The following is a 25007-nucleotide window of genomic DNA, read 5'->3' on the forward strand; positions in this document are numbered from 1 at the left end:
TTACTCATGATGCACTACTTAATTTACAAGGAGGTTCTGTGAATGTTTGTGGGGTTTTTCTTTTTTCTTTTCTTTTCTTTTTTTTTTTTTTTTTGAATTATGGGTTACATTTATCACCTGAGGATACAGCATGATAGGAAAAATGTGCCTATAGCAGAGAATCCATGCTGGGTAGCTGGGGAAGAGGAGGCTACTTGGGGAGGTGTAGTCAGGTGCTTCCCAAGCCTTGACTCTGTCTTGGGGATTCCATCACTGCTTAGCAGGTTCTTCAAGAGCGACCATGGCTTATGGTCAGCTGATGTAACCCAGTCCACTTGGGTGAATCTTAGTGGTGGATGAGGGGTGGCCATTGTCCTCTCCTTCATCTTTGCAAACTAAAGATTTAGGCCGGAGGGGAGAGGCCTGGCAAACTGTATTGGCTTTCTGCCTCTCCGTGGCAAATTGTAACTGAGTCCTATACATGATGTCTGCTTCATGTATTTGTATCTTTAAAAATAAGCATAGCATTTTGTAAAACATGAGGGCCAGCCTTAAATAAAGAGCACACAAGTATGATTTTAAGTCTAATTTTATGAAATGTGCTGTAAAAATAGCAAATTATTGGCACGAGGAGGAAGCATAAGAATTAATGAAAGAATTGTATGGCAAATATTTTTAAAAAGCAAAAAACCTGTTAATTACTTCCAAGAATAAATAAAATTGTTTGAACTCCGAACCTTAAATATTGCTGAGTAGAAGTACTTCAGGTACTTATTCAAATGAAAATATGGCAGTGATTTGCTACTAATGCATTAATTGAATATTCATAGTACAGGAAAAAAAGCATTTACCAGCTAGGCATCAGGAGACTAGGATTATACTTGTTCTACCTAGGAAAACTCTAACTTTAGTTAGGTTGCTTGATCTCTGAATGCCTCTTCTTCCTTCTGTCAGATGAGATGGTTGGTTCTAGATCAGTACTTCCCAAAGTGTTGGATCATGGGTGGTGCAGGAAATAACTTTAGGTGATTCATGGAATGGACTTCTAAAATGTTACTAACAGTGTTTATGACTACAATTGACTTGTATTTATGTTAAATAATATTGGCTATTTATGGCTATATTAGAACTTTCATATTTTTATTTCTGAATTAGAAAAAAGTGAGTCAATTAGAAGAAAAAATATGGTCTGTAATATAGGTTGTAGACGTGGAGCTAAAATTATAGTACGTACCCAGATGACCAGAAGTTGTGACCCTCCAGATCCGATGATCAGCTAGGAGTTAAATGGTAGTTCATGTATTGTGTGTGTGTACACACACACAAAAGAGATTATCTTAGGAATTTAAACATATTCTTTATCATTTTTATTCTGTTTCAGTCTTTATTAATAGAGCAAAATTAATTTTAGTGCAGTTATGTCTGATCTCAATTTCTGATTTAATGAGATCTTCATGAAAATAGTTGTATATATAAGAATCTGATACCTTCACTGCATGATTTTAGACATTGGGGAAATCCGAATGTCTGAAACATGGTGTTAGAGCTCCGTAGAGCACCTCTTACATGGTTTCATTTGAAGACATTTAGAAAAGTTAGAATATACCACTGTATACTCTCTGCTAGGGTGTCTGTACTTTGTGTTCTCTGGAGTTTAAGTAGTTTCATATATATCAGAGAATCAGAGTCACCTGATCATTTAAAAATGCAGATGCCTGGGCCCAGTCTAAGATCAACTGTACAGATTCTGAGGGTGGAGGCTGCGGATGACCCAGGCCTGCCTCAGTGTTTGGGAACTGCTGGGTTAAGGCACTGGCAGTGCCTAAGAGAGGTACATATGTGTGGAAGTCATATTACTCTTCAAGAGCCATTGTAGCCGTGGTGTGGGTCCTTTTATCAGATTAGTGGCATCACCTCCGAGGCAGGTACATTCCAATATTGAGAGGCATTCAGGTAAAATCCTTATCTTACCTGAAGGCAGTTCTGGATGGACAGCTCAGTGAGGAATAGTCTGGGGGTGGGAGTGGGGGCAGAGCAGCAGTATAAGGGCTCGTGGGGAAGGCTGTCATGGTTCCGCCAGTCATAACCTCTAAGTGGAAGCAGTGAGCCTGTATCATTTAGCAAATGGCTGGTTGAGGGCACCTGATATAGCAAGTTGGTAGCTTGCGTCACCCTCTTACTGGGAGAATTTGGCCAATTTAGTATGTTTGAGTATCCCCTTTTATGTTGAGTGGTGGTATTACATCTATGCTCTAATTTAAGTAATTTCTTCTAGTACACAGCTTTTATTATGCAAGTCGTCTTCTCAGAGTCCCATTCATCGGTTCCCACTGACTTAGAGAACCAAGTGCAGTCTTCTTTAGCTTGGCACTCACCATTGTACTCTTTCTCCCAGGACTTCTTTCCTGCTTTTCCTTTGTCTATAGCCTGTGCTCCAGTCGAGTCCATCTTACCACCTCACAAGCATGTCTCATTTTTCCCCAGCTTCATTACTCTGTTCCATCTCCCTGAGTCACCACGTGGATTCCTTGTCCTCAGGCCCACAGTTCTTGAGGCCATGTGCTGTCTCCTGTTTCCTTCACAAACCCTCGTACAACTGTGTGCCTGTGGGTTCCCCTGGAAGAGAAGGTACCAGGATGGAGTAAATGTTTGAATACCTGTGCTGCTAAACACTGAGACTTTGGGCAAATCAACTTTACTGGGCCTCCATCTTCTCTGCTAGAAGACAAGAACTTTGAGAATAAGCATCTTCCCCCATCTCCTGGAAAATCAGAGGACATGATGAATGTAGAGGAGCTTTGTGAATAGCAACACACTGTACTCATCTAAGGGATATTCTTTGGGAATTAATCATGGGCTGACTTGTGGCTGCTCTTGTATTGCTGTCTTATAATACAATTCACCTGCTGTATTGTTGTTTAACATTTCCTGAGTCTGTCTTGACTCTAAGTTGGCCTTTTCTTTCCTTTGCAAGTAATTTTTGACTCATGAAAATGCTATTCATTATGAAACAACACTGTAAAATGATGGAAAAATTTGTTTGCTTGCAAGATTGATTCTCTTTAAATCTTCCCTTTCTTGGGATCCCTGGGTGGCACAACGGTTTGGCGCCTGCCTTTGGCCCAGGGCGCGATCCTGGAGACCCAGGATCCAATCCCATGTCGGGCTCCCGGTGCATGGAGCCTGCTTCTCCCTCTGCCTGTGTCTCTGCCTCTCTCTCTCTCTCTCTCTCTCTCTCTCTCTCTGTGTGACTATCATAAATAAATAAAAATTAAAACAAAACAAAACAAAAACTGTAAATCTTCCCTTTCTTTTCCCTCTATCCACCATAAGCTGCTCTCTTTATGTAATCATTGATTTGCCATATTATTGATCTGTGTATCTATCTCCCATCCTGTTGTCCTGTTTATCTAGAGCACTCTTTCTCTGTGTGTCTCCTGGATACTCTTGAAGGGAAGCTACCTGCAGGTATTAGGGAAATGTCCTTGGTCTGTGGCTGGCAAGTGGGTTTGCAGTGCTTGCTGCTGGTTTTAATCAGTACCAATAGTTTAATCATTGCCATGTTTACAGGATGGGTGCTCTGTGGTGGGTTGTGAACACGGGAGCCCCAAAGAGTTTCCTGTTCTTGGGCTGGGATTGAGAGAAAAATATCCACATCACTGTGTTCCTCTCCCAATTTTTATTTCTACCTCATCTTCTCATATTTATTTCTACCTTTCTTTGGCATCCCAGTCTGCCTCTCTTGAAGATGATCATGTGCCCTGGCTCCCTGTCAGACAGCAACTCTCCTTGAGGTGGAAGCTGGGGAAGGTAGCACTTGCTTGGGAGTTAAGTAGATCTGGGTTCATGGTGGTCTCTGCAAATGTGATAGCTGTGTGGCCCATGTGTGCAAGTTGCTTAATCTTAGGGCCAGTGTCCTGGTCTGTGAACATAGCAGCATATGTGCCAATGCCCAGCAGAGTGCATTCAATCATTTTATTTTTTCCCTTTATTTTGTTCTACTTCATTGTAGTGATATCAGCCTACCCCACTGCCGTGTTGTATTCTCTGTGTTCGTCATGGGAGTAGGATCTGCTCCCACTGCAGCTGGTTTGAGAGTCTTGGACCAGCACACCTAGAATAGGGCCTCTAGAAGTATTTGAGTGCAAAGGCTAAGAGTGCATGTTGCCTGCCCCTTCGAAGGAATTGTGAGTTTACAGATTAGGCCTGTTCACATTTTTGTCAGGGAGGCTAGCCATTCTTTAGTTCCACCTCAGTTTTTAAAAAATTTTATATATTTTTTAAAGATTTATTTATTTGAGAGAGAGAGAAAGAGCATGAATGGGAGGGCCAGAGGGAGAGGGAGAGAGAGTCTCACGTAGACTCCATGCTGAGCACAGAGCCTGAGCCCTGGGGCTTGATCTCACAACCCTGAGATCAGGACCTGAACCAAAACCAAGAGTCTGATGCTTAATGGACTGTGACACCCAGGTGCCCCTCAGTTTTGATAATATAAAATGTGCTGTACCTATTGGTACACAATTAGGAAAGGAAAATATAAAATGTGCTGTACCTATTGGTACACAATTCAGGCACAAATGTAAAAACTAAACTCACTTGGGCTTAAGATTCTTCATATAGTCAGAATATCTTATTTAAAAATATCAGCCTTGGGACCCCTGGGTGGCTCAGTGGTTGAGCGTCTCCCTTCAGCTCAGGGTGTGATCCTGGGGTCCTGGGATCGAGTCCTGCATTGGGCTCCCTGCAGGGAGCCTGCTTCTCCCTCTGCCTATGTCTCTGCCCCTCTCTCTCTCTCTCTATCTCTTATGAATAAATAAAATCTTTAAAAAATAATCAGCCTTGATAAACTAGTTGTAAGTGGGTCTCAGGTTGAAAAGTTTGCTGATTTTTTTTTTTCCTGCTGTGGATTTTGGCTGGGGGTTGGCCTTCTAAAGCAGCAATGCAGGGTGGTCCACTTTCATGTATATATGTGCTTGGTCTGGGTGGGCAGAGGTGGTTCTTGGCATCTGGTTCCTTGCAAACCCCTTTTCTATTTGTCGTTGCCTGGAGTCTTGCTCACCTGGAATACCCTTCCCTTCCTTTTACTCAAAATTTGAAATGCTTTTTTAAAATTGCTGTTTAAGATCAACTTCAAGTCACACCTCTTTGCAGGGCCTTCCTTAAGTATCCCCTTTAGTGACTGCGAGTTTCCCCTGTAACAACTGCTGGATGGGGGATTCCATTTGGCAGTTAATCCTTACGACTTCGTGGTATTTCTTTTTTTGCTATTTTGAGCTATAGCTTTCAACTTTGTGGTTTTCCTTTTTCACATGTGTCTGTTCTGTCTTAAACTTCTTTCTCCACAGGGTCTAGTGCAATGCTCAGCACAGAGTGGATGTTCAGAAACGTTTTGTTGGTAGGTTGGACCGAATGCCTTGCCCTCCTCCCCTGTACCACCCCTGTTCTCCCAGGAAGGTGCCCCTTCTCTGTTCCTGGATGAGCCACCCTGCCTGCTGTTGGGTGGTAAATACCTTGGCAGCTACAGAGGAAACACCCAGAGAACTGCCCTCTCCCGGTGCTGGAAGTCGACTTGCTGCTGCCCCAGCAGAGGAAGCTGATGGAAGGACCGATGTTCACTGAACTCCCTGAGTGCGCAGAAGTCCACCGAGGCATTTCTCCAAGCTTTATAAGCTCTCTGGAACCAAGCGTGAGTGTAGCTTAGAACTTTGGCCACAGTAGACTAGGGAGAGGCTTCTCTGAGGTTCTTCTGGTTCCTGATTCTGGTGTGGCCTCCACTGAGGCCCCTGGAAGGAAAGGTCTAGGCTGCCTCTGAGTAGAAGGAGAAGGGAATGAGGAAGATGAAGGAGCTGTGGGCTACTGTTCTCTGCAGCCTGAGAGGCCATTTCCTGGCACTGGTTGCCGATCTCCACCTCTCTTTGCTTCTCTCTTCCGTGATTATAAAGTGGTTTTGGCCATTTACCTAAAACAAAAAATCCAGGGGCCCCTGCAGCAATAACATCAATCAAATGTTGACTTGATAGTGCTGGCAATTGCCTACAGCTCAGGCAAAATGTGCCTGCTTTGGTTTTGTGCAGTGAATGAATTGATTTTCTGAAAAAAGCTCTGTGTGTGTGTGTGTGTGTGTGTGTGTGTGTGTGTGTGTGTGTTTATGAGAGAGAATGGAGTTTGATTTTTTTAGGGGGATTTGTTTTCTTCAGGGGTGATGGCATAGGAAGAGGGAAGGTTCATAAACTGTTCTGCGTGAGCTGGAGAAAGAATGAATGCAGACGTGAACACAGACAAGACAGATATGAAATTAATGATGTTTTACAATGAATTAAGAAACAATGAAAAGATGCAAGATATCTCAAAGATAAGAGGGCCCAGGCAGATCAAATGCTCGTGCACCCCAAATGGTGTGTGTCAGGCTTAATTATCCTCTTGCCTTGCCCCCCCAACCCCCCGTTAGAAGCAGGCATGCAGCCTATTGTACATGTAGTCTTGTCTCCAGTTTTTACTTTTTGCAAAGTCATTCGTTTTTAGCTCCGATTGCAGCCACTACCAAGTGGCTCACCTTGTCTTGAGTAATGAGAATAAACAACTGGTCACTGCACTGACCACTGAAACTAATAAAGATATATAGTACTGGGCTGGGTTAGGGAGTCACAGACGCATTCTTAAACTCTATGTGACATTTATACCAAAGGAACATGATTCCAAACTCACTCACTGCTTACCCATTCTGAGAAAGAACAAACTATTTGACTGATGGTTTGCTAAATTTAATATGCTTAGCAAGTAAAATTATTGCCTACTCTAATGCTGTGTAATTATTAAGATACACTGCTTTTAAAAATACCAAGTGAATAATATTGATTTAGTGAACTGCTATTTAGAAAAATGCCAGCAAAGGAGGAATATTTTATTTTAGCTGCCTTAGAGCTGTAATGGGTCTGGGCTGAGATATGCATGTGGAAATAAATTATGTACAAGGTAAACTATTTTGTTATACAGTACCCATAATATTAATTAAGCCGTAATTTTACCAACAATGCTTTAATTTAACAAATAAACAGGAATCATCTGTACCATTCTTTCAAATATATAACTTTGGGACCACAATAAAACATGCAGAAGCACCTGCAGTTAATTGTAAAGCAAACAGTGAGACTAGCAACTTTAAAGGGTAATTGTAATTTATAATTTATTTATTTGACTTATGCTGGATATAATTACTGTTATAATGCATTATTATTTTCAGTCCAGCATAAGATCTATCTGATTCCAATTTAGCACAGGCAGCCTGGTGGAGCTTTCTGCTTAGGCCCCTTGGAAGTATGCTCTGGTCCCCTCCGTTCCCTGCAGTGGGAGCTTGTAAAATAAAGAAGAATGGATGTGCTACTGTCAAAGACAATCCTCGTTCAAAGCTGTAAGAATATTTCCATTTCCATTTAAGCCAAGAATTTTCCCTGCCCTCGCAGTCCTTTAGATAGCAGTAGTGGGGAGTGACATCGTCAGAGTCTGCAGGCGCCACGGGTGAACGGGCCAGGCTGGTGGCCCTGTGACTCGGTGGGCGAGAGGGATGGGTGCTGTCGCAGAGCCAGCTCTCCCCTAAATTCCTGCCGGAGCGTTGCTGGTGTTTATCGTGCTTTTGGGCTTTGTTGTTGTTGTTGTTGTTGTTATTTTCAAGAGCAGCCTGGAAGGAACAGCCCGAGGGGGAAAAATACCACTGTGGAAGAAAAGAAGCAATTATAGCTGGCTGTTTGTTTGTGGCTAACAGAATGCTGAAATGGCAGATTTGCAAATTTGTAAGAGAGGGAAGCTTAGTGTTCATCTTTATCAGCCAAAGTGGTTTCTTGTTAGCTGAGCAGCAAGCTAGAAAGCGACCGATTTTGACAACATAATTTACATCTTTGTATAAAACTATTGCTGGCAGCTGAACTAATTTGTGCTGGATTAGGTTGTTTGTCTCTGCTGCTGACTAACCATGCAATCTATCAGAGGCCGTTTTCAAATATCACTTTTCAACTGTGCCCTTGAGAGGGGGAATTGATCGGGAATATACGGAGCAAAATTACTCCAATAACTTTATAGAAGAAACAATTACGGAATCATACAGATGTGAATAATTCTGAAAAGTAGGAACAAATATGATGAATTTAGCCCTATTCCTATCTTTCACATGTACATGAAATGTATAAATAATACAATAACACATTATTGGCCCCATTTCCTCTTTCTTTCTGGATCCCTGGTCGATGACGGTAATAGGAGCAAGACGAGGGAAGTGCTGGGTGGAGAACATGCGCGGAGACCGAATTTGGGGATTTTGAGATGCAGGTTAAATTAAAGTCACTCGTGAGGGGCTGCAGACAATAGTTAACCTACACGTGTCCCATAGAATGCCTTTTCATCCAAGTCTGAGTTTTAGAAGTTTTAAAATAAAATGCTCTGCTAGAAAGAGACATCAGTCAGGCAGATATATTTGTGCTACCAACATGGGTGATAAACATACAAATATAGTTTATCGTGTATTTCCATGTTATATTAATAATTGTGCGATGCAGCAGAGGGTTGGAGTCTCCCTTCTGCTTTTAAGTGAATATCTTAAACGTTTCCTCCTGTCCTCACGGGAAGATACGGGATGATAGAATAATAGAAGGGGGCAAAAAGGAGGGGGGTGGGGGCAAAATTCACAACTGATAACTGAGCTGGAGTTGTTTATAAGATGCCTGAGATCAGCCAGCAAACAAAAAAACCATTAAGCACCTATTATTTTAAGACAGTGGGCACATTTTTCATCACTTCCCTCTGATAAATTTTCACTTGTGCATCCTGCTCCAGGTAATTAATAGCTTTCAGTTCAGAGGAGTAATAATGCAATAAATTATGCCAGTATTTCTAGTCAGAGGATCATATTGCAGCTTCCTAACCAAGGCAGCGCTAATAACAATCCAGGAGGCTGGTGGGCCACGAGAAAAAACAGTGCTCCATTATTATAAATTGGTTATGTAAAGTGTCGAAGGACCAAGTCCTCAAAATTGCTTTCGAGTGATTTTACTCGTGGAAGTTGGCCCATTCGTGGGTCTGGGCAGGGTAAACCTGTGAAGATGACATAGCTACGCTCAGCCCTGGGAGCTTCGCGAACCCCAGGTACCCCAGCAGTGATGGTGGGGTCATCGGCTGAGAGGTCAAGCTCGAGGGGAAGGACCTTTCTGAGAAGGCAAGGATGCTGACGATGATGGGTTAGTGGTGTGTTGAGTGCTTGCCATAGCCAAGCACTGTTGTGAGCCTTTATGTCATGTACCAACTGCAGTTGATCCTGGTAGTGAAGCTCTCAGATGGGACTGTTGCTATTCTCATTTTCAAGATGAAGAAACGGAGGCACAGAGTTTCTTAGGTGATTTGTGCAACTGGTAAGGGAGTCGGTGTTTTTATCCAACACGCTGCACTGCATCCCAGGAGGAGGTTTCCTCTTGACTCCAGCCTTGATTTCCATGGATCAGGGTAGGGTGGGGTTGGAGGCAGAGTTGGGAAGGTGCCAGTTACTTCAGAAAAGTAGTTTTAGGGCATCCCTGGGTGACTCAGTGGTTTAGTGCCTGCCTTCGGCCCAGGGCGTGATCCTGGGGTCCCGGGATCGAGTCCCACTTCGGGCTCCCTGCATGGGGCCTGCTTTTCCCTCTGCCTGTGTCTCTGCCTCTCTCTTTCTCTCTTTGTCTCTCTCATGAGTGAATAAGTAAAATCTTAAAAAAAAAATAGTTTTAATCTTCCTTCGTTCCTTACCAAGTGAGTACCCCACTTTGCTCATCTTCTGAAAGCCTCTAAATTGTGGACCTCTTGCTGTAGCTTAATTTCTTTGTCTAGGCTTAAAAAATAACACAAATATGTGCCCTCCTCCTCTGTGTAAAAGACCTCAGCGATTCCTCTTCTCTCTCCCATTCTTTTCCTTCTCAAGGAAAGTTCCAACTTTCAGCAGAGCCTCTGAAAATCTAGAGAAATCCTGTGCCTTTCCTTGGTACATGGTGTACTCTTATTTCCTCTAGACAGCTTAAAGAGGAGGCGATGGTCTATTTTAGCGGCTCCCCACCTGCCTCTGTGTCTGTGCACAGACATACCTCAACTACTCAGAGCAGCGCCGAAGGCGGGAGAACCAGCTGACCTTGACTGTCCCATGCGATAACCACCACCACTCTTCCTCTCAGTCCTTTGACAAGCTAAAGGTTTTCTTGATGCTTTTAACCTTGAGTGATTTCTGGTGCTGAGGAGGCCAAGGAAATATTCTTGTGCAGAGAAGGTGGGGCTGAAGGCCAAGTGGAGGGAGGTCCAGGAGAGACACTACAGATGGTGCAGGGAGAGAAGAGCTGCTGCTGTCTTTCACATGAGGCTGGGGGGCAGGGGTTGGGGGAGCATCTTGCTAAATTGCTAGGGAAGAAGATCCCCTTGGAAAGGGCTTAAGGAACAGGATCACTAGGCTCCATGAAGTTTTGGATGTTTTTACCTTACCTCTTGGTCTAAGGATATGTCTTAAAAACCACTGGTTGGCGGGTTGCAGTGCAAACAGGGAAGTAGAAGCAGACAGCCCTCCACTGACCATGACTTTCCCTGGATAACCATAGGATCCCTGGATATCCACAGCCAGGGAAGGGAGGGGGGAATCTGGAACGAAATGTACAGTTGTTTGTACAGTGGCAGAGGTATCAGCCTTTTGCCTGCATGGCCTGACATTTGCTGGAATTTGCTGGCAAATACAGGAGGCAAATAGGCTGGAGTTGGAGGGTTTGCTCTTCTGCACTGTCCACAACCACCCGGCCTGGTTTCCTGCAGTCTCATCTTGGGGGGCTGTCCTAGTTAATGTACCAGTCATCGGGCTTTGTTCCTAATTTACTGCCCCTGAGACTGTTCCTTGAATTGAAGGAAAGGTTTCCTCATGGCTGGATGCTTCTCTTGCTGGTTTCATCTGCTTGGTAAGTGGAGCTCCATTGGTTCATGACCTAGTGATTTCAAGCACCCTTTCCAATTGCCACCTAAGGTTACCTACCAGGGTGAGCTTGTATTTTGTCTTCTACATATTTTACCTACCTGTGAGATCTTAACATTCATCCTCAGATATAGCCATATATACGTAATAGTCATCATACAAATATTATTTCCATATTATCCCTGAACTAGAGGTTGAATTAAAAACAGAGAGGAGGAAAAAAAAAAAAGGGGGGGGGGAGGGTAGAGTGGAGGCAGTAATGGGGATTTTCCTTAGAGTCTTTCTCTACTCTAACAGAATTCTGAATTCTGTATTCTCTAGGTATTTGAAGATATGGAAAAAGATGAGTTTTTAATAAAAATCTAATGTCTTTAAAGAGGATGATTTATGGCAAATTTGCTCCATATTTTAGGCTGTTGGAAAGTCACAAGTGGGGATGTTTTGGTCCCCAAATGGGATTGTTGAGTCTGGCTGTTCCAGGACGGTCAATATAGAAGAGTGAGTGGACTGAGGGCCGCAAGTACTGTTATCTTTGGGGGATATTCTGTAAAAATCTTGGTTAGCTTGAGAATGGAGAGGATTGAGGGGCCAGCCAGTTCAGCTAACCACCAAGGCACTTTATCTAGATGCTTGATCTTTGCTATGGATAGACGTCTTCCATCTCTACCATAAAAAAGTAGAAAGCGTAGCGATTTTTCAAGCTTCAGGTTAATGCTATGGGCTTGCTTCTCATTTTAGGACAATATGAACACTCCAAACTGGGAGATATTACATTTATTCAAGACCCAGGAAAGATGTGTAGAATCTTAATTGAACGGCAGTAATAGCTTTGTAAATCCCCCCTTTTTAAAAAAAAATCAGACAAATCTCATCACATGTGCCATTGACTGTTTAATTCTCTGCCTCTCCTATTAAGTTGTTCTCATTGAGAGGGCAGGACCTTGTCTGTCTTGATGGTCAAGTTTCTAAACCCTATACATAGCCTGGCCAGTGGCTGACCCTCGGTAAATATTCTTCATGGGAAGAATGGACGTATTAAGATTTGGAAAATAAAGCACAAAGAAGATGATAAAATATCACCTCTTATTGGGCTACTCTGAGTAGACTGTTACATATTTTCTTGTACACTTTCCTGTCTTTTCTCGGTGCATTGCCCTGTGCCCACCACTACTCATACTGATAGTTTGTCCTTTCTCACAGCAGAATCCTAGTGGATAAAGTCTTAATTCTTGACAATTTTTTTTTTGTTTGTAAAATTCCATGGAAAATGGCAATACAACAATGGATACTGGTCTGTGACTTGGGCTTAGATTTCTGAGCAACAACATGAAGAATGTTAAGATGCTAATGAGTTGGAGGTGGAAGGTGTGGAAAGGATAATAACATTTCTTTTTTTTTTTTAAAGATTTTATTTATTTATTCATGATAGTCACACAGAGAGAGACAGAGAGGCAGAGACACAGGCAGAGGGAGAAGCAGGCTCCATGCACCGGGAGCCCGACGTGGGATTCGATCCCGGGTCTCCAGGATCGTGCCCCGGGCCAAAGGCAGGCGCCAAACCGCTGCGCCACCCAGGGATCCCGGATAATAACATTTCATTCTCTCCTTTTTGTATTGTTCCTTTTAGATCACAGCAGATCCAAACACTGGCACCATGTTTTCTATTGGTATATGTACTATTCATTTTCTGGCTCTGAAATGGATCGCACTGAAAATCAAGTGCACTCCTCCCCCCATGAAGCTAGAAATAGGATTTGGAGAAAAAACAAAAAGGCAAGGTGTACTGCCTAGACTAACTTACACTATAGAAACAATTCCATCCTTTTCATAAAAATGCTCCAAGTGTAAGGTCCTGGCAGCAAGTGAAAGCCAGGGCCTGGGCAGTACTCAAAGTCTCTGGCTGTTCCTTCCTAGGCCTTAAGTTCGTCCATGACCTGATGGAAGGACTGAGCCAGAGTGGGAGGCTGTTCCCATCCCTCTGGTGGTGTTTTTAGGGGAGAGCATCTTTTTTGAGGGGGGATGCTTAGCTTTTGCAAATGAGTAACCCAGATCACAAAGGGCCACTTCTTTTGCATCGTGTCCTACTGTGGTCGGACCCAGCAGCAGAGAACTCAGACTCACTATGACTCTCCAGGTAGCTGTCCTGGATGTGGGGAGAGACCTCTGCTCATCAGATTGGAAAAGCTTGGCGGGGGGTAGAGATAGCATCCTGCATGTAAAAAACTGTACAGTCACCATCAGCATCCTGGTGTAGCTCGGAAGAAATGTTGAACAATTGAAACTGGCAGTTTCCTATTTTATAAATGACAAGTTGTAGGCCCCTGCCAACCCAGCCTTTTTCTCTTTTTTTCTCTTCTCTGCCTGTCTCTCCTCTCGCTCCTTTTCTCCTTTTTGGATTTAAGAAAGGGTCCTCAACTTGTAATTTAAAAACATATTCTCCTACACATGTCATTGTTCTTTTTAATAAAATCTGCCAGAACCACTCTGTGCGGAGTCCCACGTTTTCACATTATTATCTCATTGTCTATCCCGAGTGTTATAGCCTTACTATGACTTCCTAACTAATCAGCTCTTTCAACTTTCATTCCATAAGCTTTATGTCTGAGTGTAATTAAATGAGCATTAAGTCCTCTTTTTTTTTTTTTTTTTTTACTAGCAAAGCCTGAAAGTTCTGATATTACAGTAATAAGTGTGAAGTGAATTTTGAATGGCATTTATATCTGTTCATGGGCTCTAAATGTTTGATTTGCATAACTAGTTAAAATGATATCAGAGCAGCATATTGATTTAATTCCATCTCAGAAAACTGTTAATTAATAATGATAATAAATGTGTCAGTCCTTTATTATCTGCTTTGAATTGGTGATGATAGCTATATTAATACCACTTCAGTAATAGACCTCTGCTGGCTATTGTTGGCAAAGCTTTCAAGGCCTGAATCACCTGCAATCAGAATTTAGAAAATTTATTGCAGATCAGTTTTAAAAAGTACAGCCATTCCATCATATATGTAATTTTATTAACACCTACATTTTAATTTAACATTTTATTTACATAAATCATCGTGATCAGAAACTTCAGGAGGGTTTTAAACAAAGGCACTTTTTCATTTTTATGTTCCAAGTTAAAAGTTGCCTGATGGAAGGACTGAGCCCAGGATGATCCCTTTTTGTGGGGTTGGCAGACCTGCGGCCTCTCCTGCTGCGTTTCCTCCTCTCTGGGTTGGCTATTCTCTGGCTCATTATTAACGTGGATGGAACCTGCTGGTTCTGGGTTGCACTGCACATGAGCTCGTGTATATGGGAATGGTGGGATGGTGGGTGATGGTGCGGGGAATCCTTTCCCCCCTCCCTACACTTTCAAGAACTCTTATAATTTAAGGAGCAGATCTCACTTCTCTGGTTTTTGGGAGACATGCAAAAACCAAGGTGTCTTCTCTTGGGTTTCTGGAAAGCAAGGATAACATGAATAGTTATCTTGCGGTGGCTAGGCATTTCCCCCAAACTGAGACCTCCAGGGCCCAGTGATGCTGAATTTCCAGAAGCAGTGTCAGAGTCACAAGAAGGAATCTTCCAAGTGACTTAATTTCTGTCCTGTCCAGTAGTCATGACTGTTGATGAGAGTACATTGAAAATTTTATATAGTCACTTTTCTTCCAACCTTTTTTTTTTTTTCTTGAAGTAGGCTCCATGCTAGGCCATGCTGGGCTTCATAAACACACACACAGATGGCAGTGCTTAGCACCCAGAAGACACTTAATGATGGGAAGCCTTTCTTTTTGTTTTCCTCTTAAATTATGGGCATACACTTACCATTCCTTATCCATCCATAGGCTGAATAAAGACTTGAATAGCCATGTTCTTGGAATCAAGAATTTAAATGACTATTAGGTCTACGTCAAGAAGCCTGAGGAACGTGCTGCTTTTCCTCATTAGAAGTTTACACCTCGGGTTGACTTGGTAGACATCAACACAATTTGTGTAATTGGAGTCTGCTTCCGTCCTTCATGTTTGGTTTGTATCTATGGATGAATGAGGGATTTTTTTACCTTATTTGGAATCTGCACAATATCTCTTCCTTTCTACTCTCACTTCAGAACTGGGTCTGAACTTGCTTTTACCTTTTGATCTTCCTTCTGACCTCTTCCTGGAGAAGAAATTGCTAGCCACGAGACCATGTTACTGTAGAATCTTCTTGCTGGTTATAACTTAGCTGCAGCCCAGAGAGTTTGTGACATACCCAAGATCTCATAACCTCTTAATCCAAATTGTGTGTCTCATCTGGCCACCTACCGGTTCATTCAAGCAGCTCCTGGAACCTCAGTGCAAGCTGGAGCAGGAACTCCAGTTCATTCTTGGGCATCCATCCCTTTCAGTTTCTGCTCATTACTCTCCTTTTTATATTCAGGTTCCACTAGGCAGTGAGCCTTGTGGCTCCCCTTCCTTCCTACCCCCTGTTGGGAGCAAGAGTGGAGCCTTGGCTCAGAAGAGGTCCCTAACACTCCCTTCAGACTGTCCCATCACCAGTCCTTTCCATTTCTTGATGGGGAAAAAACGCATCCTTTGTTTGAGCCTGTGATAGATTAGCATGGCTTGGAAGGAGTGCTGGCTTTCTGAACTCCTGTGGGTGTGTCTCCAGCTGAACATTTCTCTCTCAGCAAGTGGGGGTGTAATTCGCCTTGACATAGCTGGCCATCAGCGCCACACTGAAATGGGCCTTCTTTGACTCAAAGTGACAGCCCTTGGCCCCTGTGACATTGTTTCCATAGATTTGCAATGAAACAGTTTTATATTTTGCAAAATGGAGTGATCTCCTATGACTGGCATTGATGTGGTTTTGCCATGGTCTTCTGGAGGGTAGGGCTGTTTCCACTGATCCACCCTAAACTGGTTCCCCTTATTCGGGAATCTGGGCATGTTGCTCTTAGGTTGCTTGGCATGATGATTTTGTTTGGTTTTTAAAATCATTGTTGAATGCCATCATGTGTTCTGTCCTTGTATAGACCCCTCTCCTTGTTATTTTCTTGGTTCCTAATATTCTAAGATCTTTGTGGCCCACCAGCAACCTTAACACTTCTGCTCTTCTACATTATACTAGAAGGTGGTCAGTATCCTAGAGAAGAGTGAGCTTGGTACCTTCCCCTGAAAAGTTAGTCTTGTGCCTCTCATACTTAGAGACAATATGATCTATAGTCAGAGAGGATATCAACCTCTTAAACTTTTGTCCAAGATGTGGCTATCTTCAGGGAAGATTATTAGAGGAAGGAATTAGGGTATTTACTGGTAGTCGGTCCTTTTCAGAGAAGTTTAAGTCACAATCTGGTGGTTCTCAGCATTTTGTAAAAATACTTGATGGCAGACAAATAAGGATGTTACATCATCCCATCTAAAAAGAAGAGACTGTTGTGATACTTTTTTTCTTCCCAGAAGGCTCTAACCCTTGGACTTAGAAATTTACTATCCTGGGACGCCTGGGTGGCCCTTTGGCTCAGGGCGTGATCCCAGAATCCCGAGATCGAGTCCCACATTGGGCTCCCTGCAGGGAGCCTGCTTTTCCCTCTGCCTGTGTCTCTGCCTCTCTCTCTCTGTGTCTCTCATGAATAAATAAATAAAATCTTAAAAAAAAAGAAATTTACCATCTTAATTATACAATATCGAATTATTAGGAAAGGCTTTATGAATATACTGTTAGATTTATCAGAATATTAAAGTATTTCTATAAATATTATACTTTCTAAGCTTGTACCCTGCAGACTCCCACTCAAATGTTAAAATGTGCTAGGGATTTAAAGATTTTCTTTTTTTTTGCCACCTGGTCTTGTGGGGAGGAAATCAAGTTGTCTTTGTATCTGGTATAGGGGGAGCCTGTGTCTCCTACAGCATACAACTGCTGACGGGGTCTCCAAAGAGTGGGCCTTTTTTTTTCTGCTAAGAATTTTTCCTCCTAGTGTCAGAGAATCAAGTAGCTATTCCCCCCCAACCCCCACCCCAAGATGTCCGGCTTGGGCTTTGCCTTGTCACGGACTGTGCTGGTGAGAACTTTCAGAACAAATCCGTGTGCACATTTCTGACTTTGGCTCTTCCCTGTGGGTTGGGGGAAGGGTCCCAGGAAAGTGGATTCCTGGCGGGAGATGTGGTGAGCGCTGGAGCATGTGTTTGAGGGGAGATGGGATGTCAGGCTCTGGGAATTCTCTGGAGCAGTCTCCCAAGGCACTGTGACTATTTACATATTTTGAAAAAAAAAAAAAAAAGACCAAACTTCTCAAAAGGATGGCTTTTCTTTTTACAGTCTTGGTTTGCACATTCTTTTAGGTTCTGGCCTGGCTCTTTCTGATGGTCGCAAATGGTATGGCCCAACTTTCTAAATGGGGGAGGAGAATTTATAATTGAGAGCCCGGCTAAGCTAGAACCCTAGGAATAGCAGTTGAGAAGTTGGCTTGTGAATTTTGGTTGAGGTAGGAGACCTGCTACATAGGTGTAAAACGTTGTTACAATGGAAGAGGTTGAGTTTAAACACCCTCTTGGCTGGTTTTTGCTAGTCTGAATGTATTTTTTCCCACTCCTACCCACTCCCTGTGTGAGTTTATATTCTTTAGCCCCAGCTGTTTGCGATATTTCACTGTCAAATACATAATTAACAATTTTGTAAGCCAAGTTTAGTGATGTTTCTACATTCATGCACTGAATGTCTTTTCTGTCTTAAGCCAGTTACATCTTTTTTATTTAAAGCTGCTTCCCCTCACTGCCACCTCCCCCCCCCCCCCAAACAAAACCTGTTTCTAGAAAATTTGTCATTGTAGCATCTTTCCAAAGAGTGAACTGTATCAAAGTGGACTTGGGAAACTGTATCAAAGTGGATTTGGGAATACAGATGTAGATTGTGGTGTGGAATTGCTTTGGAATTTGAAACTGGTTGTGTAGACTGAGCTGATGACGGATCCAGTTGTGAATAAATTTTTGAAACAGATGATATCAATGGCAGTTTTATGATTAGGAGTTTGACAGACTAGCATAAGTTGCTGGAATATGGGTGAGAAAGCAAGTCACAACTAAGGATTGAGCCAATAAAATAAAATTAAGGAGTTAAGAAAATTAAGAAAGCTCTGTTTACCTTTTTTCTTTGAAAGTACATATTATAGTGGATTCTCCCATAGTATATTTTAAGTATTTTTTTCTTTTCCAATCTTAGGAAATTTATTGATATAAATAATCCCATTAGGGGCAAAGGAGAAAACCAGATCATCTTAATAGAATTCAAAATTCACTTCTGATAAACTATTTTTAGTAAACTAGCACTACACAGAGACTTAACATGATGGAAACTCTTAACCTCAAGTCAAAAACAAATATCCTCTTCAGTGGCACAGTATTAGAGAAAGTCAGGGGTGAGATAAGAGTGTCCATTTCTTTTATGATTTAAATTCACCATTTTCTTAAATCCCAGAAGATCTCACCTGGAGGTTTCCATCACTCTGGGGTTGACTCTGTCCATCAGGCACTCTGTTATGGCCTGCCCGATGTTTAAAAATGGAAAAAATTAGCTGTGTGGGATGCCTAGGTGGCTCAATGGTTGAGCACCTGCCTTCAGCCAGGGGCGTGATCCTGGAGTCCGAGGATCAAGTCCCACGTTGGGCTTCCTGCATGGAGTCTGCTTCTCTCTTCACCTGTGCCTCTGCCTCTCTCTCTCTCTCTCTCTCTCTCTGTGTCTCTCATGAATAAATAAATAAAATCTTTAAAAAAAAATTAGCTGTGAACCTTTAAAGAAACTGGAGGTTTCACCAGAAAATCCTTATCTATGGCTTCTCTTGAGAAATCTGGCAAGATGAGGCCCGTGTCCCTGAATGTAACATGGGGCCAGAGCAGAGGGGCAGCTCCTGCCTTCAAACCCATGGCTTCATTGTCTAGGTCACAAGGTCCCCTCTGAGCTCAAGTCACTCAGTTATCTTACCTGCCTGACCCTAAGGGCTCTTGAATTTGCAGTCATTGCCTTAGTTAATATAGGAAAAATAAGAAAATAGATGTTATATAAATAATGAAAAGGAGAAGATAAAAATACCATTTTTGATGAAGTGATTGTGAAGCTAGAAAACTCAACAGAATCAACTGAAAACTCCTAAACTAATGAGAGTTATACGAAGTTGTCAAAATAGAAAAATCCACACAGCAAAATGGGAGGGAGAAGGGACCTCATTTACAATTAACAACAGCAACAATGCCTACAGATTAATTTAGTAAGAAATAATGCAGGGCTTTTGTGAAGAAAACTATAAAACCTTACTGAGAGGACAAAAGATGAAGACTGAGGATGAGCATGGCCATGGTCCCAAGTAGTTTATCAAACTGAAAATCCGTGAAGGAGGTAGTCTTTCCATCTCCAAATTATTGCCAAGACCACTTGCCATCCTTTTTAGAGAAACAAGAGAATTTGTGGGTGTGCTTTGCTATGGGTGCCTGAGGAATTGGGGCTGCTTTGGGATGTTTCCCAGGAAATGGGGAATTGGGAATTTAATTTAGGCTCTGATGACCCTTTGTGTTTTGCATTAGCAAACTCCGTGGTTGATAAATGACAGGCTGGATCTCTGTTCTCTTTCAGGAGCTCTTTTCCAGCAGTTACGGTTATTTAACTTTCTTAGGGGGCAGCCTCAGGCCAGGGTAGACCAGAGTCCCTGGAGGACTGTGCCTGAGTGTCTGAGGACCAGATCTGGCCTCTCATGTTGGATTATGGCCTTGTCCCCCGATTTCCTCTCAATTTAATGCCTTTTTGAGGAGTTGAATCTGTCAATTGCTGGATGCTTTTTGTTTTCTAAGTCTTTCAGTCCCATTTTCTGAGGGTTTGAGTCTATCTGTTCTCCCTGCAAGAACAGATTTTAAGGTTCTGAGCTTAAAAAAACAAAGTGCCCAGTGGACCAATTTTTGTCTATAATTAAGGCCACCACCAGCACCCACAAGGAAAGAGATGAAAAATGGGTCCCAAGTTGAACATTTCTACTTCTGCAGTTAGAGGAATTGATGCAACAAGAGGCACTTGACTTGAAGGATTAAAAGAGTTGGCCCTTCTTGACATTTAATAGGGTGCCCCAAGCTACTTTTTCTGATTAAAATATTTGTGCAGATACTCCTGCCTCTGTGTATTGTCAAGTCAAGGTTTTTTTTTTTTTTTTCCTCACCATTTCTCTTTAATATTTGGTCTGGATTGCTGTATTATTTTCTCGGAAACCCATGGGTTGTGGTTGTGGGTTTGTGTTGTACTGTGTTTACTCATTTTTGAGAGGCCATGTGAAAAGTACTTGTGATTGAGATTTGTAAAACTTGCCCATACTGAAACTCTCTAACTAGAGAAATTCAAGGCCCTTAGGACTGAAGATTTTGTACTGGAACCAAATACATTTTAAGTATTCGTATTGATTAATCCTTTGTAAAACTTAATTCAGTGAGAGTTTCTTACGTCTACTTACCTGTCTACCTGTATCTAGGCTTAGGATTCCTGGAGGGAATCTTATGTGGAGTTGATCATATAAGCTTTGGATTCAGACTTGGATTCATATCCTAGTGCTGTCACTTAGGAACAGTGTGATCATGTTACTTTTAGCGAATGACCTTGCTATGTTTAAGACTCCTCAACATTAAAGAGTTGTAAGAATTAAATAGGTAATATAATGAGAATCTTCACACAATGCCAGCATACGGTAAGCTCTTAGTAAGGAACTAGCTATATTAGCATCATGTGGGCAGCAGGATTATAGGTGATTTTAATTGCCTTGTTTTCATTTTCTCATGGATTGTATTATGCTTTGCTCTGATAAAAATATGTACAATTTTCAAAATGATACATAAAATTTTTAAAATTGGTAGTTTGTTTATTTATTTATTTATTTATTTATTTATTTAGACGCTGTTGAAGTGATAAATAGGGAGTAAAAGCCCTCAGCCCTCATGGGCCTCTGGGTGATAATCCAGCAGCACAGCCTTCATTATCTGTAGTTGAGCAGCTCTAAGATTTCACCACCAACCTCAGTCCACCCGGGGTCTGGAGAGCTCCCTGTTTTTGGAGACTAGAACCAGCAAGGCTTTTTTCTTGTTTCACTTGTTTATTGGGGACCCATGAACCATTCAGGCACCCTACATACAAGCAGAAAACAGCCGACAAACCAAGAACAGAATGGGGAGGAAATAACTATCTTACATCTATTGAGTGCTGATGCTACATTTTAGTTTTACTTGCATTGAATCATTTACTGCTCACAGGTAGGAACTATTATGCCCATTTTACAGGTTCTGGGTTAAATCATTTAATGTCATACAGGCAGAAGCTATGGTTGAGTGGAGATTTGAACTCAGTGAAGCTGGCACAGTTAGCTGGTGGGTGGCACAAGTTTTCTGTGTTTTGATGTCAGGGCCAAGACTTACATTGACTCAGCACACTGTTGTGTGCAGCTGTTGGTTGTTTGTAGCCAGCCTTGGTTCTGAATGGCCCATGCCTGCACTGTTAAATATTATGCCTAGGCCCTGTAGTTAGGGAAAGTTGTCATGTTGCAGGAAGCAGGATACTGTTTAGTGGGGAGCCATTGATAGGAAATAAGTAGAAAAATGGAGATGAGAGGGAGAGGAAGAAGCAGTAGAAAGGAGTGCAGAGAAGGTACAGAATGAAGGGAATATGGGGAACATTATTTGCTTCAGGAGGTCCATCTCTCAAAGGCCATCATCCTGCAAAGCATGTGTGACCTGTACTACGAGCTCTGTAGTTTGCTCAGAGAGCTGAAGCAGGATCCTGAGCTGTAGAGATGCTTAGCTGCACTTGGAAAATGTTTCGAAGGAAGAATTGGAACTGCTGCATTCCTAAGCTTTCAGAGGACACAGGTCTTTTTAAGTTTATTTTACGTTGAGCAAGGCAGTGCCTGCCACACACTGATTTCTCCCTCCCCTCTGGGTCTCAGCTGTCTTCCTAATAGGCAGCTGCCCACAGTGGAGTGTGGCATTGTTAACCATTAGGGGTGACCAGCCTGTCAGCCAGGCTGGCTGGAACCCGGGATGCTGGAGGCACCTGACAGCAACCCCATTTGCATCCTGTGCAGAGAGAACCCGCATCCTTTTTCATTAAGAGAAAAGTTACCCTGAAACACCAGACACACTGGCAACTGAGACCCTCAGATAGCTTCTTTTGGATCTCATCCTTCACGATGACAGCATCAGGAGTGGTGGTTTCTAAATTATTTTTATAATGTTTAAAACTGTTTTTCCAAGTGAGATTTCTTACCCTGATCCCAAAGAGAGGTAGCAGATCGTAGAGAAGTTGTTCTATTTAGAGGACGAATGAGAAACCTGATTCTCCACTGCTTTATCCAGAGAATACTTCTCCATGTAATCCCAGGTTCCTTAGGAATACAGTTTGAGAATACTGTTCAGGGCAGAAGGCAGTTTTAATCTTGTAGGATTTCCCTTCCTGGTTTTTACTTGTGCTTTAACTGAGTGGCTTCTATCGTTGACCTTCTCAAATGGCAATGGGTTAAGAATATCATCAAAAATTAAACCAAGCTCTTCTCAGGACACTTTGTAAAACGTGTGTCCCCAATGGCTTTGGGGAAGGGATGTGACATTGTATAATGACTTCTCAGAAAATGTGTTTGCTACTTTTTCCCCTTTCTCTATCTCTATTCTTCTCTCCCTCATCTTCCCCCACCCCATTCCTGATTTGATGAAACTGTTTGTGATGTCCAGCATATATTTTAGTGTTCACTGTGTGTTGTTGTACTTTAGCAATTTATAACTATGATCAATGTTGTGACCTTAGGGAAATTGCTTATATAATTATAGAAAGTTTACAGTCGTGAGACAAGGAATGGGGAAAATATATCACTGTAAAATATAAATATGTTTAAATTACATTTAGGATTTGGAATAGTTCCTTGCTTGTGTTTTACAGAGTAATCTGTGATTTAAATCAGGTTTAGTTGTGTTTTTTCCCCCCTAAATTGGGTATTATAAATCAAGAGTAGATGCTGGATATAGCACACAAGAGGATTTCTTATACATTTTAATGTTGCATAAGTAAGAAATACCAGTAGTTCAGCAGTAAAATTGCAAATGTAAGCAAAAGTGAAGATTTTTCCAAATTTAACTAGGTTGCATTTGTTTAGTAAACTCTAGCAATAATTTACTGTTTTATTACGTTTGCCTTTGAGATCTGGGCTGACTTTTTTGTTCCCTTCTTTAAGAAAGAAAAGGGAGGTACGTTACTATAATTGCATGGAGCTAGAGAGAAAACCAAGAGTACCATTTTGCTTTCCCCACCTGTGATACATAAACTTAAAAAAGGAGAAGGAGGGGAGAGTAGAGCACTTATGAGGATTAAATGTATTCATGGACGTATCAGTCACACAAGCAGAGCATTTAGTTTTGGTCGGGCCAGGCTTTCCATTTGTGCCATCTGTGGCGAGATGAAGTGTTTTTGTGCAAGGCGAGGTAGAGTGTCAGGCCCGGGTTTTGCCCTTGTAAGGCTGCTGGTAAAGGGCAGGGTCTGGGGAGCTACAGTTCAGTTGTGAACAGGTGCACGTCCCTCTCCAGATCTTTTGGGGTCCCCCGGCAGGCAGGTAGGTTTCGTGCAAGGTGGTGTCTGCTGCGCCATCCGGGTGAATTTCAGCGCGTTGCAGAGGGGTGGAATGCTCCAGAAGGGACGCGGGCCTCGGGGAGAAGGTGGGCGGAGGGAAGGACTCCCCGGGTGAGTGATGTGGCTCGGTGTGCCGTGCTCCTGATGTGCTCCCGAGTGTCGCCCACGTCCCCTCCTCCCGCCACGTGCTTCAGATGGTTAACGTGGACCCCAGCTTAGTGTAGCTGTGGTTGGAGAGAAGTGAACTCTGGGATTGGGTTGGATGATGTTGATTAATAGGAGTGAGAGGGTGAGAGACTCCAGGGCCAAGCAGTAGGTCCATCTTGGTGGCATCTGATGTTGATTGGCTTTGTCCTGCGCGGCTGCGCTCGGAGAGCGGACATTAAGATTAAGTGATGCTGTCGTGTTGAGGAGCACGGCACTGCATCATTCTGGGAAGAGACAGCTGGGGTGGTTAATCCTTCATCACCAAGGGAGCACTGCCAGCGGAAAGATATACAGCCAAAGATAACCCTCCATAACTTGTGCTAAAGATCAGAAAACTTTGAATTCACATCCATCTGCTTAGTCTGGGGTGAAGATGAAAGATAGGCAGAATAGGAAATAAAAAACTCCTGAGGGATTAATCTTAGGCACGCTATGTAGCCCACAGAGTGAGCGGGCGGGAGAAACTTTTACGTGGCGTTTAAAAGGGAATTAAATGCACCCACTTTCACAGCAGCCCCTTAAAGTAAAATTAAATGATAACCCACTCTCATTTTTCTGTTGCATTGCCATCATTTCACCCCAAAAGGCTATCTCCACCTCCGTTAGACCTCCTCTGAATTTTTTCTTTTTTCTTTTTTTTTTTAAGAGGTACTTTTAATTCTAGACTTAACGGACAAAGCATGTGGCCCAGGAACTCTGGAAATACCCGATCGGTAGAAAGGAGAGCTTTTTGTTTTCTCCTCTCCCTGGGTGATTTTAATAAGATATTCACAAAGTCTGTGCCTCTGTGTCTGAGTGTTCATCTGAAATGCTCTTGTTGTGAATATTTCTGAACAGCTGCAATGATTTTATATATCACGTGTAATCGAATTATGCATTGTTGTCATACCAAAGTGATATGCAGGGGGAAAAATAAATCAGAGAGGGAAATAAATTAGAGGCCCCTCTCACATCTGCAGCTTCTCTGTTAGCACAGTGGTCAAGCTGGGGAATGTCTGGTGCAAGGTGAGAATGTTAGGGACCCACACACACTCTGTCCTCCAATGACTTTCTGTGTCGAGTTTAAAGGGAAGTTTTGTTGTTTAGTTTCAAACCTTTGGGGGGATGTTTTTGTCCTTTTCCCTTGCCATTTTGGCATTTGAGAGTCTGAGTAAGAGTCTCCCTTTGGGGCCTAGGTCATTTGCGCTGATAAGCAGGGGCAACCCGTTCTTCTTCTGCCGGCCTTCGTGTCACTTGGGCTCTACGGTGCTGCAACCACTCT

At 42.5% G+C, this 25007-nt stretch overlaps 1 protein-coding gene and 1 long non-coding RNA gene across 10 annotated transcripts in view; one reads left to right on the forward strand and one right to left on the reverse strand.

Annotated features, from left to right (window-relative positions):
• The window catches only part of LRMDA (leucine rich melanocyte differentiation associated), a 1020248-nt gene that overhangs the window by 169733 nt on the left and 825508 nt on the right, over positions 1 to 25007 (forward strand). The gene's annotated exons all lie outside the window — the stretch shown is intronic.
• LOC140632057 (uncharacterized) lies at positions 14554 to 18761 on the reverse strand. Its single transcript, XR_012029570.1, has 2 exons — positions 18390 to 18761; positions 14554 to 16321 (listed from the first exon to the last, which is right to left on the reverse strand). It is a non-coding gene; the product is annotated as an uncharacterized lncRNA (long non-coding RNA).

The sequence above is a fragment of the Canis lupus genome, chromosome 4, assembly GCF_048164855.1.
Source record: "Canis lupus baileyi chromosome 4, mCanLup2.hap1, whole genome shotgun sequence".
Lineage (NCBI taxonomy): Eukaryota > Metazoa > Chordata > Mammalia > Carnivora > Canidae > Canis > Canis lupus.